The following is a 19805-nucleotide window of genomic DNA, read 5'->3' as shown; positions in this document are numbered from 1 at the left end:
CACCCAAAGAGCAAATACACAAGAGTACTTTGCACTTCTCTAATGCTACCAGGCAAGGATCTCAAACACTTTTCAAACATTGGGGTCAGATCATCAGCTAGTGTGAATTGGTGTAGCTCCACTGATTTTAATGGACATATGGAGATTTATACCAGCTGATAGTCTGGTCTATTAATGAATGAGGGTCTGATTCAAGCCCACTGAAGTCAATAGAAGTTCTCAATGGGCTTTGGATCAGGACTTTGTGTAGCAAGCCTCACAACACCATTGTGAACTAGATAAGATTTATTATTCACATTTTAATATGGCTAAATGTATACATCTAGGAACAAAGACTGTTGGCCATACTTACAGGATGAGGCACTCTATACCGGAAAGCAGTGATTCTGAAAAAGATTTGGGATTTGTGGTGGATAATCAGCTAAACATGAGCTCCCTGTGTGATGCTATGGCCAAAAGAGCTAATAAGATCCTCGGATGTTTAAACAGGAGAATCACAAATAGGTGTAGAGAGGTTATTTTCCCTTTATATTTGGCACCGGTGTCACTGCTGCTGGAATACTGTGTCCCGTTCTGGTGCCCAAAATTCTACAAGGATGTTGGTAAATTGGAGAGGGTTCAGAGAAGAGCCACAGGAATCATTAAAGGATTAAAAAACATACTTTCTAGTGATAGATCCGTGGAGCTCAATCTGTTTGGCTTAACAAAAGAAGGTGACAGGGTGACTTGATTGCAGTCTATAAATATCTATATGGGGAACAGTTATTGAATAATGGTCTCTTCAGTCTTGCAGAAAGGTATAACATGATCCAATGGCTGGAAGTTGAAGCTAGACAAATTCAGACTGGAAACGAGGCATACATTTTTAACGATGAGAGCAATTAACCATTGAAACAATTTACTAAGGGTTGTGGTGGATTCTCCATCACTGACAATTTTTAAATGAAGAGTGGATGTTTTTCTAAAAGATCTGCTTTAGGAATTATTTGGGGGAAATTCTATGGCCTGTGTTACACAGAAGGTCAGACTGGATGATCATTGTGCTGCCTTATGGCCTTGGAATTTATTAATCTGAGGCTTGGTCTATGCTAGCAGCGTATGTGGAAAATCCACACCCCTGAGCAACACGATACTGACCTAACTTCTGATATAGACAATGCTATGTCAACGGGAGGGCTTCTTCCATTGACATAGGCACTGCTTCTTGGGGAGGTGGAGCACCTACGCCAAGTGGGGAAGCACTCCCATTGCCATAGGTAGCATCTTCACTTACGTGCTACACCGGCGCAGTTGGTGCAGCTACACCACTGCAGTATTTTAAGCATAGATAAGCCATGGGAGAACTGAAGCACAGAGAGATTAAGGGCCAGATTTTCAAAGTTTGTTCTGAACAGTAGTGATCGTCCATTTTCATGTGCGCCAGCAAATCAAGCAGGTCTGCTTACATATAATCAATTAAGCATCTAACTGTCTCTTTATATAGGTAAATACTTCATTTTTACTCACATACCAAGTATTTGTGCATATAAATTTGATGTATGCAAAAGAATATATAGGCAAAAGATGTATGCAAAAGAGATGGCTTTGAATATCTGGCCTGAACTGAGTTGCCCAAGGTCACACAGATAGTAAGTGACAGTGTAGGGAATAGGACCCAGATCTCCTAATTCCCTGACATTTGCTTTAAACACAAAGACAAGTTTTACCCTATTTAGACCCTAGCGCTAACACCGAGGCACCACTCCGGCAGCAGGAAGTTAGGGGCAAGGAAACAATAAAAGAGGGAAGTCTTGTGTTAAGGCACTGGACTGAGTTCTGGTCAATAGGCTGTTGCCAATCATCTGAGTAATGTTGACATTATGCAAAACTTCTTTCCTTCACCTGCCTTTTCAAAGTGCCCTTTTTATGTGCTTTTGTGATTTAGATCTTTTAAATTGCTGTTTCTTAGAAGAGCTCCTTCACAGTCTCCACCAACTTAGCCTAAGAAATGTGGAAGGGAATCAAAGGAGTGATCACTGCAATTTGACTTTGAATCACTGGCAAATGTTTTATGTAGCTCATTTTCTTCCACACAATTAGATTCTAAGGACAGAGGATGGGGCTTTTTTTTTTTTTTTTTTTTTTTTTTTAATTCAAAGGTCTCAGTAAGGAAAGCATAATGTATTCTGCCCAAACTGTGAGAACAGAGCAATACAGAATAATTTACTTTGCTAATGCCAAATTAAAATTCATAACACAATTCTTTAATTACCATCTGAATCTAATTCTCAAAGAAGTTTGCCCTAATTGCATTGTTGATATGCACGGATGCAAATAAGATGTTGACTGTTTCCCTTGTAGCAAATGACTCTGTTTCTAATAGGCAGACATCTGACTACACTGGGCTAAATTCATCCCTGGTTTAACACCATTGAAGCCAGTGTAGTATAGCAGAGATGATTTTGACCCACTGTTCATAGTTAGGAATGCTGGTCTAGTTAGCAGCCACTAAAAGTTGTGCCTCAAATGCACATGCCAAGAGACAAACATGCAGGGACAGGGTTCTCCAAACAGCAAGACAGGAAACTCCCAATAGTCTGGCAGGACAAAAGTGTGAAATGGACATGTGTAGAACAGTATTTGCCAGAAGGTATATGTAGGAAAATAAACCCAGTCAGTTTTTATTTATTTATTGCCTTTGTGGTAAAACTGAATAGGGATCTTATTCTTTTATGCTTCAAGCACAGGTGTGTGGGAGAATGAGAGTGGGAAGATCAAATTGGTCACACAGGGAATCAGGCATGGTATATTGTGTCAAAAAGGGGACAAAATTATACAGAGGTCATTGATTCATCTTGTCTAAATACTGTATAAATCACTCAGGAAGGCTAATAGTGTGGGTGAACTTGGAGAAAATTCTCTCCCACTTCTCCCCCCCAATTAATCATAAACTCCATTTCTGAGGCAGAAAAAAATATTGAGTGGGGAGATGTCACATTTTAAAAATTATCATCCTTTTAAGATGCTTGCTTAAGTTGCATTATATTTCTACAAATGATCATTTAATTAGAGCTGATCAGAATATCGATATTCCTTTCCCACCCCCACCTCTTGCAAAATTTTGGTGAGAACAAAAAAATCTGTTTTGTCAATTTTTCATGGAAAACATTGGTTTTTCAATTAAAACTGAAGAAAGGTGGATTTTTTTGACAAGTTAAAATATTCCAAAAGAAAACTATTGCACCCAATAGTAAGTAATGATTTTGGACTTCATTATGATGGATAAAAATAAATTAATCGCTGGACTAGAAGTCATGGTTGCCTAGGAACCAGTGATCATGACCTGATTACATTCAATACGGGCAGAGAACAGCCCCAAGTATAAAGTGATTCAAAAGGAATAATTTTCCAAAGCTGAGGAAAAGTATGAAGGAAACTGACTGGGAGGAAACATTAACAGAAAAATGTGAATAAAAATTAGATGCTCTTTCAGAAAAGTTTATTTAATGGCTAAAAAACCATGATTCCACAACCAAGAAAGAAGATAACTTTGGTTAAAAGCCCATCCTAGTTCAGTTGTGAAGTGAAGGCAGCAATTAGAAATAAAAAAGCAATATATATAACCAATGGAAAAAGGTGAAATAGATACTAATTAATACATATTAGAATAATGAAGTGTAGAAAATTGATAAAGGAAGCTAAAGACATCAAAGAAGCCATTCATGGTTGGCAAGACTAAGGGCAATAAGGAGGTGTTTTGGGTTTTTTTTTAAAAGTGTGTTAGGAACAAAGAAATCCTAGCAATAGTACTGGCCCATTACTAGGTAGATATTGTATAACTGTTAACAATGATGCAGAAATGGCAGATGTGTTCAATAAATATTTCTGGTCTGTATTTGGAAAGAACTAGGGTGATGTGCTTGTATCAAATTAGGTTGATGAAATATTTTACAGTCCATAAGCAACCAAGGAAGATGTTAAACAACAGTTTTAAATCAATAGGTCCAAATAACTGAGCTGATGATCCCTTCTGGCCTTAAACTCTATGTATCCATGAAAAACAAAAGACCAGACTAATAATACCATGGCAGATCACACCCCTGAGTCAATGGCAAAGTCAGATTGCTGCATGTGCGAGAGTCCACACAATATAAAAAGTGTCAGGGTGATGGTTAGAATAAAATCAATGTACAATAATAATAATAATAATAATTAATAATACAATGCATTTAGACAGGACCATCCTAAAAATGCCTTGGGACACTTTACAATTCAAACAGAATTGAAAACAGCATTCAGCACATACAGTGCTGTACTTCCTTAGTATTGAGTTTAAAATATGTGATTTTTTATTTGGACCATGTTTTGGTGTATATGTGTGAGAGGCATGCCCATAACTGGCTTGGTTACTGTGTCAAAGAGACTGTAGGAGGGAGAGCTTACATCATGTTTCCAAACACTTTATAAATCTTTAAAACTGTCACAGAGCAAAATTCAGGAAAAAAAAGAAAAAGAAAAAAATGAGCTTGAAATAAAAAAAAAACCCCAAAACACACCACTTTAAAATTGTTGGGTATTTTTTCCCCTTGGAAAGTTCTTCATTTAATTTAAAAGGATACTCTCAAAATAAAATTCCTATATTAAAAGAATTGTTATCTCCTTTCTAATAGCACCATAGAATATTTTTTCTTTTATTTCCAAGTCATGAAATGTATTTTGCTGAGAGACTAAATGAGGCTACATAAACAACCCATACAGTACAAGATTACAAAAGAAAGAGTGTGAAGGGTTAAGCTTCATCAGGAAGCTTCAAACTACCACACATCCAGCAGGATACCTTGCAGTGCCACGCTAACCATCAACCATGTCAGAGACAGGGACAGGAACAAGTTGCAGGGACTGAGACAGAAAATACAACCAGGATAAATTACATCAATATCAGTACTATGTTTACTTTATAAGTTATTTCTGATTGTTAGATAAATAAATAAATTATCCTAAAAGTGCTTCATAATATATGGTGCCAGGAGTGGGTTTTAACTTTAAAAAGAACAGTGTCACTCATAATACTCCAAGAAACACAACTATTTCTTAAATTCATCCATCTGTTCATTTAAGTGGATTGATACTCTCTCTCTCTAAATTTGTGGGTTTGCTCTGGTTCATATACTAATTAATAAAGTCTAACACCACAGAATCTTAAAAAGAAGTTATTTTCTCTCACTTACGGTGTTAGCTTATTTTTGCATTCCCTCAGTACAATGAAGTGAAGGTTGTCAGCATCATTTTTGTTTGGAGCCAGGTTCATTTTCTGGTTCTTATGAACTGCACAATAATTCTTTATATTGGTTTTCTACGTGTTGTTTTTTAAAATATGCCATTGTGTTAAAAATTAATAATGTTTCTTAGCAAGGTTTTCTTAAAACTTTTGTTAATAAGATTGACAAAGCCTTGGCTGGGATGATTCAGTTGTGGTTGGTCCTGCTTTGAGCAGGCATTGGACTAGATGACCTCTTGAGGTCCCTTCCAACTCCAATTTTCTATGATTCTAAGATCTAAATATTGGGCCTATCCTATTTGACATTTCCCCTTAAATTTCACCTCAGGCCTAAAACCCATTCTTACACACTGTTACTTATGTGTGTAATGAGGCTGCTCATGTGAATAAAGGAGCTGAGTGGCTGAACTGGGCCCTTGAGTATGACTTTTTTTAAAAAAAACTGTTTACTCTTTTGGTGTTTTTATGCCAACTTGCTCTGTTTTTCACTACAATTTGTCTCTACCATCAGCCAATAGCATTCATTTTCATTCTCTAAAAGATATTTTCTTAAACCTTAGCATCTTTGGAATCATGAACCTTCTCTTGGTTTTAGCTCGTTATTATAGGCAGAGCTGGCAGAGATGCCTATAATTAAGGTTGCCTGACATGTTTCATTCTCCAAAGGTGAAAGGAGACAAGAATAGAAGAGGACTGGGAGATGGGGAATCAGAGCTAGGAGCCAGTGAAGGAGAGAAGGCAGGAGAATGCTTGGGAACATAGGTCCAGATTTGGGGGAGACAGGAGAAGAAGGGTCTGCAAGCACTAGAGCGCACTTCCCTCCATAAGCTGGAAGAGAAGCCTGGAATCTTGAGTCTCAGCCTTGGGGTATGTCTACACTGCAGAGTGAAGTCAATTTACTTTAAATCAACTTTCACCCGCCGAATTTTAGAAGTCGCAGAGCGTGATCACACCATGCTCTTTGCACCGGGCTCGTTCGTCCCCACTTGCCACACTTGGGTCGACATTTAAAGGAGTGCACTGTGGGTAGCTATCCCACAGTGCAGCTAGCGCCGGAGGCTGTTGAGAAGATTCTCAATGTCCCTTGAGGCAACGCTCCTTCCCTCCTCCCTTCATGCCCCAAACAAACAGGATATGGGTTTTCACGCTGTTTGTGTATGCTGCATATTGCTGCAGAGACTTTGAGCCCGCTCAACTCTGCACTATCATTGTGAGTATCACAAATACCTCACAGCTTATCCTGGAGTATTTTCAAAGGCGAGAGAGGAGCTGAGGCACAGAAAACAGCGATGTCACCGAGGCTGCCCTCTACAAGCCATAGAGTGGAACAATTCCCGATTGCTGCAGGCTGTCACGCACCATCTGCAGTCGGTGGAGCACCGGTTCTGGTCCCGGAAAACAAACACAGACTGGTGGGATTGAATTGTTATGAAGTTGTGAGATAATGACCAATGGCTGCAGAACTTTCATATGCGAAAGGCCACTTTCTTTGAGCTTTGCACGGAGCTGTCCCCAGCCCTGAAGCACGTGAATACTCGCTTGAGACCAGCTCTGACACAGGAGAAGCGAGTTGCCATCGCTTTGTGGAAGCTGGCAAACCCCCACTGCTACCGGTCAGTTGGGAATCAATTCAGAGTCAGTAAATCTACAGTGGGAGCTGCTGTGATGCAAGTGTGCAGGGCCATCAATAGGCTTCTGCTACAAGGGGTAGTGACTTTGGGAAATGTGCAGGACATACTGGACGGTTTGCCGCGATGGGGTTCTGAAACTGGGAGGGAGGGCGTGGGCTATTGATGGCACGCATATCCTGATCTTAGCACATGACCACCTTGCAACAAAGTACAGAAACCACAAGGGATATTTTTCTATGGTGTTACAGGCCCTTGTGGATCACAGGGGTCATTTCACCTATATCAATGTGGGGTTGTCTGGAAAGGTGCATGACACACGCATATTTAGGAACTCGGGTCTTTTTAAGAAGATGCAGGCAGGCACTTTCTTCCCTGACCAAAAAATAAACATTGGGGATGTGGAAATGCCAATAGTGATCCTGGGGGATCCTGCCTGCCCCTTGCTGCCTTGGCTAATGAAGCCCTACACCGGGCACCTCAACAGCAAGAAGGAGCATTTTTATAACAGGCTCAGCACTTGCAGAATGGTGGTGGAATGTGCGTTTGGTCATTTAAAGGTCAGATGGAGATGTTTCCTTACTAGGCTAGATATCAGTGAAAAGGACATCCTATCAGTTATATCTTTGTGCTGCGTTCTTCATAATGTGTGTGAAGCGAAGGGGAAAGAGTTCCCCCAGGGTTGGGCTGTGGAGCCTGAAAGCCTGGTTGCAAATTTTGAGCAGCCAGATGGCAGCAATACGCTCAGAGCCAACCGTGGAGCGCTTCGCCTTCCGGAAGCATTGAAAAACCGGTTCTGCAATGACCCGCAGTAATGTCTGTATGTGTTGTGCCTTTCTTTCCCATCCCCCCTACCATCAATATAAGCACCTTCCACTTCTATTTCCACCCAAGCTATGAATTAATAAAGAGACATGATTTTTAATACTCAAAAGTTTTATTTATGAACGTTGCTTTGGGGGGAAATGTGGGTATAATCACAGTTTCAAGTGACATGTAAGCAAGTGTGGTTACTTGCACTTCTTAATGGAGCTACTGCATCCTTCTGCTTTCCTCAACCGGGGTGGAATGCACTACATACTGCAGCCTGCCCAGTCTCCTCCTAGACCTCTTGGGTATGAGGGAGGGCAACAAAGTGTTAGGGGGAGGAGTGTTCTGGAGGGGCTGCAGAGGGACTCTGTCCTGCCACCACTCTTCTGGAGCTCCACAAGACTCCTGAGCATGTCCGAGTGATCCCTCATTATATGCAATATCTCCTGCTGCATACTGCGCTCCTGCTCCTGTGCAGATCTTCTATGCTCCATATCAATGTCCAGTTTCTGGGACAAGGACATCCTCCATGCTCTGAGAGCTGTCTCAGCGGCTGCAGAAGTGTTCATAAGCTCGCTGAACATGTTGTCCTGCGATTTTTTTCCCTCTTTCTGATCTGGGAAAGTCTTTCAGCAGCAGTTCTGGCCAGGAGGGGACAGAAGGGGGCCAAGTCCAAGGTGTCTACAGAAAGATCATAAAAGCACAACGTTGTCATTGTTAACAGACCCAAAGAACTGAAGCAACTGATACAATGTAAAAAGTACTCCCCTTCATGTGCACAAGGCTAAGCCAGACCCGCATTCCATTCTGTACATCTCCGAAGGGTCGGGTCAGACTGCCGTTACGGAGATGGTAAGCCAGAGGCCCTTTCATCTGTTATAGAGAGGCTTAATTAGCGGTAAAAATGACAGTCCAAAATTAATCTATGAAAGGAATCACCGGGCTCCCTGGTTACATGCAGAGGAACTGTTTGGGAGGAGGTGGACAGAGATGATCAGAGGACACTGCCGCGGGTGAATTGTAGCATCAGAAACCATAGGACAACTATTGAACTGAGACATTATGCCCATAGAAAGGGGACTAGAGGATTAAAGGGGATTGACTGTATAGCTCAGGTACTTTAAATGTGCGCCGTCTTCCCTAGGTGACCAAGAGTGATATCTGTCTCCTGAGGGAAAGCAGAGGAAAGGGAAGAGTTGCTGCAAGCATCGGGGTACAGGCCTGGGCCTTATGCTGCTATGCTGTGTTCTGCCATGATTCCGGCTCATTTCATTGCAGCGTGGTGCGGAAAAGTATCCTACCGTGGCGGAAGAAATAAAGCTGTCCTCCCGAGAAACCTTGAGCGTTTCCTGGAGATATCAACGGATGATTCTTGGAGCATACCTCTGCACATAAATAATCTGTTCTGGGAGTAATCCTCCAGTGAAGTTTGCGAACACCCAGAAATACCCTCCCCTCCAAATAAAAAGGCCATTTTAGAAGTTGGATCAGGGACATAACCTCTAAAAAAGAAAAAAAAAAAAAAACTCACCAGATATACCTTCCCCGGGATCATGATCGTTACTGCCGTCCCGTGTGTTGCTGGACTGCTCTGGGGTCAGGAATAGGTCCTGGCTCTCTGGGAGAATGGACACCCCACTCTCCTGCACCCTGCTTTCCTCCTCATCTTCCTCCTTGTCCACAGAGTCCTCATCATTCTCCCTTCACTGGGATTCAGCAGAGGTATCGATACTGTGTGGCGGCACTGTGGTGGGGTCGCTGCCGAGAATTGCATGCAGCTCCTCATAGAAGTGGCATGTTTTGGGTGAGGAGCCAGAATGGCTGTTAGCTTCCCTAGATTTCTGATATGCCTGACATAGCTCTTTGATCTTCATGCGGCACTGCTGCACATCTCTGTTGTTCCTCTTCTCCAACATGCCCTGGGATATCGTCCCGTATATATCTAAATTTCTTTTGCTGGCTCTGAGCTGAGCCAGAACGGACTCTTCGCCCCACAGACCGATGAGATCCAAGACCTCTGGTCGATTCCAGGCTGGAGCACGTTTGGGCCAGGCAATAGCCAGGATGAATTCATCTACAAAGCTCTCTCCATGCTGCCTACACAGGAAATGAAAATTCAAAGTTTCCCGGGGATTAAAGGGAGGAGCTATTTCCTGTTTACGTGGCCACGTAACAGCAGAGCGCGAATGTCCAGAGTGGTCACAATGGGGCATTATGGGATAGCTCCCAAAGACCAGTAACGTCGACTTATGTTACGCTCTGCCTACACTGACGCAATTCAACGCATGAAATTCGATTTACGCACTGTGCAACTTGCGGAGGTGGCTTATTAGGTCGACTTTTATCACGATTTGAATTGACGGAACTAACATGCCAGTTTAGACTCATACTTTAGGAGTTCGATGTAAGCGACGTTACGTCGACCTCCGTTGCCAGGGTAGACTAGGCCTTCCTCTGCTATCAGCAAATTTACTGTGAAATACAATGGAAAAATATATGTCTTACCCTCTAGAGGCTGGGCCAGAGACGACAACAACCTAATACTGCTAATATTGGCTCAAGTGGCAGAGGTCTGTGATGTGACTCTAAAGGTTTTAACCCTGCTGATGAACCTTATAGAGCTCTGTATTTTAAGATTTCTGATTGCTATTTAAGAATCTTAGGTAATTACATACAAAACCTATATAAAAGAAAAATAAAACATTTTTAGACTGATTTTTATATCCCAGTTATAGGCTTTAGTTATAGTACTAAAGTATAGTACTTTAGTTATAGTACTATAGTATAGTAAATTTCTGATTACTATTTAAAAATTTTAGGAAATTACATACAAAAAACCAATATAAAAGAAAAATAAAACACCTTTGTGATTTTTATATTCTGTGTACTAGTTATAGGCTTTAGTTATAGTACATACCATACCACCTACAAAACATAAAAAAAATAAAAATGCCCCTAGTGAGACTCAGGGAATCAATCTATTTAGCTTAACAAAGGGAAGATAAAGGGGTGACTTGATTACAGTTTTTAAGTAGGGAAAAGATATCTGAGAATCCAGCTCTTCAATCCATCAGAGAAAGGTATAACATGCAGGGCCCAAGCATAATTTTTTCGGGCCCAGTACAAACTTGTAACACGGGCCCCCCTCCCACACACATAATGGGGGTTGCAGCCTGGGCCAGGCCCCCCAGGGCCTTTGGGATCAGGAAAGTGTACCCATTCCCTCCCCTTCCCCCCATGTGGGGGCCCTGATAATACGATCCAATGGCTAGAAGTTGAAGCTAGAGGATTTCAGACTGAAAATGAGGTGTATGTTTACAACAGTGAGGGTAATTAACCATTGGAAAAATTTACCAAGGGTTGTAGTGGATTCTCCATCACCGACAATTTTTAAATCAAGAATGGATGTTTTTCTAAAAAGTTTGCTCTAGGAATTATTTTGGGAAAGTTCTAAGTCTTGTGTTATACAGGAGATCAGACTAGATGATCACAGTGGTCTCTGGCCCTGGAATCTCTGAATCTCTGAACCTTCCATAAAATGCAGTTATGTTTTGGCTCACGGTTCATAAACCTATAGGTTGGTTATAGACTGTTGTGCTAGGATGCTGTATTTTTTCCTTAGGCAAGAGATTTAATTTCTTCTAATGGACACTGTTGTGCTGTTATAAAAATCCCCGGTGGAGGTAGTGTGACCTGGTTGCCATTGCATGCCCTGACCATGAATAAATGCATATATATTTAGGATTACAACAGCAAATGGAAGTTATACTGCTATGCTGGAGATGGTACAGAAACCAATGCAGCACATTAAAACCAGAAGAGAAAAGTGTTATTTTAAACCTTCCTGAGAGGAGCTCTTTGACCTTAATTGATAAATAGTAAAGTGTGAGAGAAAGCAGACACATGCCATAAAAACATGCCTTTCAGATTCTTTCGCAAGAATGTAAGGAAAGCTGGAGGAAAGGTTAACTTTGAAAGTAGCTGTTTAAATTTGTACTGCAAGTGATTCAATCTACAATGAATCCAACTAGTTCATGATAAGCTTTGTGATTTATTGCAGCATCATTGAGGCAAGTAAAAGTTGACAAAAGATGAATGTTGATGGTTGCATTAATCAGAGTGTTCTTCAGTGTGAAGTGGAATTTTTTCAGAGCAGCTCATTAAGTCACTCAGAGATACTGGCCATTTGTAAATGGTACAATTAATTTGATCAGACAAAAGAACATTGTGGACCTACAGCATTAGCCACTTTTGTAGACATCAAATTTCTGTGCTCAGATTCATGCAAGTGGGTGAAATTTATCACAAGGTGCTGGGAGTTACCAGGGCAGAACAGATACCTGTATAGAGTGCCTACTTGGAATATATATTCTGCATGTAAGGAAAGTCAGTATACAAAGTTGGGGGTGGTAGGTGTAATCTCTGGCAGATCAATAAATACAATACACGGCCATTAATGACTTGCACTCATGCAGAAGGGCAATGATGAGAGGTTACAATGTGTATGTGACATCTGCTCAGTAAAATTTAATGGACTATGTACCAGCCTAAGACCTTTTTTGAGGAGGTCACATAAGTGGTGATTGACCTAAATTTTTGCTGGTTTGAGCCAGATTAACATTCTGATTTGTCTGCTTGGAGATGGGGGGAGGAAACAGTTTACATGGCAAAAGCAGGATCATTTTGGAGCATCCAAAGATGTTGCACTGCATTTATTAGGGAGCCTGTTAACTATGATGAAAGGGGACCTCCCATAAAGCACATTAAGGAGGGTTATATCCTTGCTGTATATTTAGATCCCCAGTTCAAAGACACCATGCCTAGTATTGTGCAACAGGATGAGGTGCTCATATAAAAAAACAAACAAACAGCAGAGATCTCTAGAACAAGGTCATCCAGGACTTGTCCTCTAGAGAGGATTTGAGGGATTTGTTGCCATTAGAGGACAGATAGGACAAAGCACTGAAAGCTGAGAAAATGCATCCCATTCAGAATAACTGCTAAATTAGCCCACTGCAATATCTTTAGGCTTATGCCATTTAAAATTCACTTTGAGGACATCTGCAGTCACTCATTCTGAGGTGGGGGATGGGGAGGGATTCATAGTTACACAGCGGTATGAGCTGTCATCATCAAAAGGAAGCATGTTGGAGTTTTTATTTGAAGTCTGTCTCCACTTGAACTGATCAAAAGTTACAATCTGAGTTCTTTTTTGAGGAAAAAGAGGAGTGTGTATTAATTGAGAGGGTAGTGATCTGGTACAGGATATACTTAACCAGAGAGATCACTTGTGCTATACTGTGGGAACACCTTCTTTTCCTGAAGGGCTCCCTTTTGCCAGTAGATGAAGACATGGTGTCACTCCAGTGGAACCAGAAAGGGAATTAGGGGTTCCAGAACTGCTCTGGAGACACAGAACATCCATGCAGAAGTCCTGTGCCTCTATCGAGCAGGCCTTCTGAGATTTCCAGGCTTTGGGGGCTGACTTGGTGTCCATTCAGGGTGTGGGGTGGGCTCCTGCTTCTCCAAGGGAATGAGGTAGGGAACACTCAGACATGAACCTCACACTTCCTTTTCCTACAGGAGGAAGTGTGGCAATCCTTCCATTGATATCAGTGATTGGGCTAATGGTTTATTTCATGTTCATGACTGTTAAGGACTGCAAGTGCAGGTGACCCAGGCACGTGAGAGAGAGGCTTCTGATACCCTTTCCTCCACCTTTCAAGCTGCACAGAGCTGGGCACAGTGAGAACCTTTATTCACTAGTGTAGCCACTCAGCTTAATTTTCCTCACTGCTTTGTATCAAAGTTCCTTTTAAAATTTTAAATATTGTTTGGTTTTTTTACAGAAGATGCGCTCAGTGAGCTAGAAAAACTCAGTGTCTCCTGAGCAAGATGGCAATTAAAATCCAAGGTTTTTGACTAAGACTTAGACTATGTCACAGTCCAAGTAAAGCTTCACCAGTGCCCAAAGCCAAATACATTTTTATTCATAGGAGTCCCTTCTAGCATTTTAATCCAAGCTTTGAGCTGCTTGTTCTGGTGAGTTGGAACAGCAGAAGCTATTTGATATGCAGCAGCCAACAGCAGTTCAAAGAATCGGTCTTGTCTAGCTAGTAAGTTCACTTTTCATATGTGAATTGGCCAATGCAAAAGATGACCACATATGGGAGATAGAAACCAGTGCTCCTCATGTGGTAGCAGATATCCAATAAATACCCCCATTCAATAACCGCTTGACTGAGCTGTGCATTTTAAACAACTTACAAAACATTTTGAAAAAAAGAATGAAAAAATGGGCCCATTTAAAACCCTCTGAAATTGAAACAACCTGGGCATTTTTAAAGAATGGTTTTTTAACCAGCTGTTCTTGGAATCCACCAGGTATGGGGTTGGTCCTTCAAGGGTGAAAACCTGACACTCTGAAGGGATGGTATAGAGGAATCTTTGTGGGGAGATCATTGCTGAATTTTCCTCTTCCAGAGACACCTGCAACTTTTTGTGCAAGAGGGGATGATCTGGACCATTAGATATTCTGTATTGATTTTATGTGGAAGGTGCTCAGATAATGCCATGATGGGTGGCAGTATAAAGCCCTAAAATGCTAGATGGTTATCTGACTATTGAAACAAAATAAGTAGATCACTAGTGATTTTCTTTAGTTCACAGAAACCAGCCATTCACAAGCTAATTGTTCTAATTTTTGCAGTTAGTGTTTATTCAGATACTATTTTGCACTATTTTTCATGCTTTGTTTATTTTTAATGGTTGGTATAGGGCACTTTATTTCCTTTCTGAAACTTATATTTTAACAGTCCCTTGGTATTGTAATGCCACAGAGAGACATATTGCTTTCTGCAAGGAACCATCTGCCCTGGAAAGCCCTGCTGAATTCTTCCTCTCAGATTCAGTACAACGTCTCTTTAATACAGCTGGGGCAGACCTTTCGCTTTTCTCTAATAAAAAACAGATAATAAAATATTTGAGATCTTTGGAGTTACACCAAAGTTCCTCTGCTGTTTAATACATGTAGGACATCATCCTTGAGGAGAGTGAGAAGGAGACTAGTTTGCTTTTCTGAGTTAGGAAATTTGTAGTGGCACAGACAACCTGCTCTTTTAAGAATCTGGCACCATTTACAGTGGATGAAGCGAGAGTCCTCAATAGTAGCTTATTGTTAATTTCTCCTCACACAAATAATGGTACTGATGATTCTTGACCATGTGACAGGTTTGTGAGTGATGAGCCTTGAGACCCTAGTAGTGACACTTTTCTTTCTCTACACTGGTAAATTATTCATTATTGATGCAGCCCTGGGAAAACATAAAAAGGAAAAGCAGGAAAGAGGAGGGATTATATTGTTAATGATAGAAACTACTGACAAATCCATTGGGAGTGGGGGTGGAAAAAACCCCTTGGTGTGCATGTGCCAGTTTAGGCATTGTATTACGGCAGTTTCAGAATGTACCATCCAAGGTTCACTAATCTTCCTCAGAAACATAAGCAGCGAGAAGAAAAAGTATAAAACGAGAAAAATATGTTATTCATCGAAGATCTCGCCTACATCTATTTTTTATGTGATGTAAAATGGAGGTACTATCAACTTGTGGTTCTTAAAAATTGTCTGGAACTTTTAGTAAGAATAACAGTGTTAGCCCAGTCTGGATACTTGCATTCTATTTATGTGAAATTCTCCCTGAACTTTAATTTGGAATCTTTACTTTCTATCCTAATGCTGTATTATGTTGCTGTGCGTTGTTAAACATTTTCCTTATTCCACCCCAGAGGTGGCTGCACTTAAAGCTGGGTGAAGTGATTCTCTTATATACAATTTGTAGAGCACTTTTGGGATCTTTCCCAATGAAAGATTAAATTATTATTATTTATCAGTATCTGCTTAATTGTGTGTGAATCATCCACAATTTTTTTTGAATATGTGCTGTTTTTTCCCAGTATATCAACTGTGGCAGCGATTAAGTAATATTACTCTTGTCCAAGTGAGATTATGGGGGATATTACCTGTCTTTCATTCCAGGCTGCTAATTTTCCTTCTCCTTCTCCTTGTTGTACTCATCTATGCAGCTGGGAAGGCGGGATAGAGAAAAAACATTGCTGTTTCATTTATTATCCAGCAAGGAGTATTAGGAAGAATTATATATATCAAATTGTTATTAACTATCCATTTCTATTCACCTCTGGTATATTCTTCTGTCATAAATGAGTTCCCCACTATAAATCGTTGAATGCCAGAGAGAGATTAAATAGAGATGGCAGCTGCTTCACCTTCTGAGTCCTAGTCCATATTTGAAGGGAAATGGGTGAGATAAAGCTTGGATGCCATATTCTCTCCTTGGCCTACATTCAGCAGTGGCCATCTTTAATTAATCTGTACCTGAGACCTTCGTATCCCACTGGAAACACCTCTTTGCTTCTTCTACAATCCCACAACTATGCAAAAGAGACTTAGTGCATAAGAGCAGGGAGAGCATACAACAGCAGCACTAAGAAACCAGGAAGAGGAACACCTACATTTTAAATGGATTGGACCTGTCTCAGGAGTATGGAGAACATGGGGATAGGGCCCTGGGTTCATGTGGCTTCCCGAGTAGGCCCATAGGAAAAGTGATGTCTCCAGTACTGGACTGTCCTTGTAGCACCCTATCAACTCAAAACCTGCAAATCCATTTTGAGCATGGCTTGTAGTTAACTGAGGTAAAGGTGAGTTATGTTCTACTGTGCTAAGAAGAAATCAGAGGGGTAGTAAAAGGAGATAGTGGCTTCCTTGAGTTGTTAGAAATTCTCTTATTGGCTACTGGCATTGCTGAGATGGCTCTGAGGTTGCAGGGTTCCAGTACACAGGGAGACATCTCCCCTGACTTGAATGGGGAAACACAACCCCAAACCTGAACAAAGTTTCAGGTGTCACATGGAGAATTTGTGGCTCTTCATTACTATCAGCATTTTCAAATAAGGAGAGAGTGTAGAGGAGCACAGCTTCCCCTCCTTTGCTAAAGAAAAAGGAATATTCCCCCTTCCACTACTATTCCCTACACTGCATGGGGGAGGACTGCTCCCATTCTTCCTTGGCACATGGAGTGTGAAGATTCATTAGATGGGACTATGAAATAGTGGAAGGAAGAGGAACTGATGTCTGGCTAGAAGTTTTTTGGGGCTCCCAGCCTTCCTATCAGTAGATGGCGCACCAGCAACACTTGCAGAGGAAACAAGTGTCCTACCTGGGATATCCTGTAACCTGCTCCAAAGAAAGCTCTGTCCCATTGCTTACATACTTAATAAGTTTTACTTAAATCTCTGTATCGTCTGAAATGCAGGAACTTGCTTTGGGTATTTCAAACTTTTCTGAGGAAGAATTCCTGGGTCTCCCATCATTGTTTGTTTGTTTGTTTATCTCAGCACAGATTGTCTATTATGGATAAGTCTAAATGATGGAGTTGATCAAAATGGGTGTGTGTGACAGAATATACCCTGGTGTTCACATCCTACACACTATTGTAATAATCTTTTTACAACATATGTCTTGTAAGGTATCATTTGAAAACATAATTTGCTGGTCAGTCTTGTCCTGGTAAAATATGTGGCAAGATTGTATGTGAAGTTATTTGATTTCTTTGTGTGGTGTTATTAACAGATGTTCCAAAGCCCACAGCCCTGCTGGCAAATAGATCTGTCCTAAACAAAGGGATGTGTGTTTGCTTTAATTTGCATTTAAGCAGTAAACAGAGTCATCAAGCAGGAAGGGAAGACAAAGGAAGTTGAAACAGATGAAAAAACCAGCTGGCAATATCCTTCCACATAGACTCTTTTGTTCTAGTTCTCAGATGGAAGTGTTTTTCAAGAAGGGGACTGAAACTATTAAAAGGAGGGATAAACAGCCCAAGGCACCCCAACCCACCTCTCCCTGTATATTGCATTCTCCACACCTGAAGAGACATAGGAAGCATGTGTTGGACTCTGGGGGAGGGGTCCTGACGTAAAGGGTTTGATCAGTAAGACTGCTGATAGCATGTGGTGAGAAAACTTTGCTTTGAATCTAATAAAGTGTGTTAACTTAGGCACCAGTAAGTGTTTTATCTTTATTTTTCTAGTAACCATTTCTGACTTTTATGCCTCGCTACTTGTGCTCACTTAAAATCTATCTCTTTGTAGTTAGTAAACTTGTTTTATTCTTTGATCTAATCTAATATGTTCAGGTTGAAGTGTCTGGGTAACTCCATTTGAGATAACAAGTTGCATGCATATTATTCCCTTCAAAGAACAAAGGTCTCATTATATTTCTGCTGACCAGGAGAGGGCTGGGCAGTATAGGACATATGTTTCTGGGGGGAAATCTGGGACTAGGAGTGTGTTGGGGTCACCGTGTGGTAATTTTTCAGGCTGATAAGACTCAAGATGCGGCTGGCTGGCTGCAGCACACACACACAGACATAGCTGGGAGTGACTTACATGCTGGCGGCTGTTTGTGAGCAGTCCAGACTGGTGGCTATGGAAGCAAGGCATTGGATAGAGCACCCCAGGTACAGGGTAGGTTGGCACAGCTATTCAGGGATTGTACCCTGGTGCGTCACAGGGTAGGAGCCCTATGGTGTGGCCTTGCACAGCTCCAAACACTGCATGTGTATGTGTATCTCATCTTGACTAACTATGGATCTTATATGTAGGGACAGGAACTCTTTTTAGATGCATTTCTTCTGACCCCATTACTTATCTGTTTCTGCATCCCATCACCAAAAGCTGATGCAATGCCACATCACTACTTGATAGTGAGACCTGTAGCTCTCCCTCCTATTGTGAACTGCTTTAATCACTGTAAGCATGCCTCACTGGGCTATCAAAGAAAAAAAAAAAAAGAATGATTTCATTATAGATACTACCCTCTCCCCCTGCAATTCTACCTAGAGCATCATCTTCCAGATATATTAATTTTGTCAGATCCTGCTAATTTATGAAAATGTAACTGTAGGTGGGAGATGTGGCCTCCTTCAGAGATTGATGGTGAGGGAGAGGCAAACCCCCTCTGGGGGGCGGAGCCCATGAGTACAGCACCACCTGACCAGAAGCAGGTAGGCGGGGCAGGAAGTATAAAAGGCAGATATTCTCACTCAGTAAGGGGAAGGCAGGCAAGGGAGAAAGATGTCTCCCTTGGTGCCAGGGCCTGCCCCCTGCCCCTGCCTGTTAGCTGGAGGAAAGGCTGCTGGAGCTTTCCACTACCTGGGACCCTGAGGACCTGGAGGAGCTACCTGAGCCTGGCGAACCAGAGGAGACCCCTAGATCTTGCGACCTGGAGGAGCTACTTGAGTTGCCAACCCCCTGTGAGCCAGAAAAAAACCCAGGACCCTGTGACCTAGAGGAGCTGCCCTCCGCAGATGATTCTGAAGGGCTCCCGGACCTGCCATCAAGCGATGAGGCTGAGGGATTCTGGAACTTCCCTTGGGCAGAGTGCCCTGAGGAAATGGGGAGCGACCATTTCTCTAGAGAGAGGGTGGGAGGAAGTAGCCCAGGGGCAGCCGACTACAGTCTGGCTGAGCTTGCGCTTACACCAAGTCAGTGCGTTTCGGCTGCAGCCCTACTGACTCAGTGACAGAACACCCCATCACTGCCAGGGCCCTGGGCTGGGATATAGTGGAGTCGGGTGGGCCTGTGTCTGCCTCCCCTCTTTCTACCCCGACTTAGGGATGATCTCCCGCCAAGGGCTAGAGCCTGTTCCCCACTGCCTGCCCGCTCTGCCAAAGGGCCGGGCTTTGGACCCGTCTCCTCGCCCTACGGAGGGCTAGACACTATTCCCGTTTACTTCGCCCTCTCTGTCTAAGGGCCGGAGCCTTGAACCCACCGGCCCACAACAGGGGACCTTCTACAGTAACTGAGTGGGAACTAAGGGCTCTTAGCACCTCAAAGTGCCAGATGTGGGTTTTCACAAAGATTCCACACAGTTCAGGAGCAGTAGAATGACTACCCATGCTAAAATCTGTTAGGATGACCAAGCAGAAGCAAAGCACAGCAATAGGCTGTAAGATCTGTTCAGAAGGAGAAAATCTCTTTAAATACACATCAGAATGGGGAAGAAAAACAGTAACAAACAAACCCACCCATTC

This window comes from Emydura macquarii, unplaced genomic scaffold (genome assembly GCF_026122565.2).
Source record: "Emydura macquarii macquarii isolate MOO-44397 ecotype Brisbane River unplaced genomic scaffold, CSIRO-AGI_Emac_v2 contig_383, whole genome shotgun sequence".
Classification (NCBI taxonomy): domain Eukaryota; kingdom Metazoa; phylum Chordata; order Testudines; family Chelidae; genus Emydura; species Emydura macquarii.
This window is presented reverse-complemented; position numbering follows the sequence as displayed.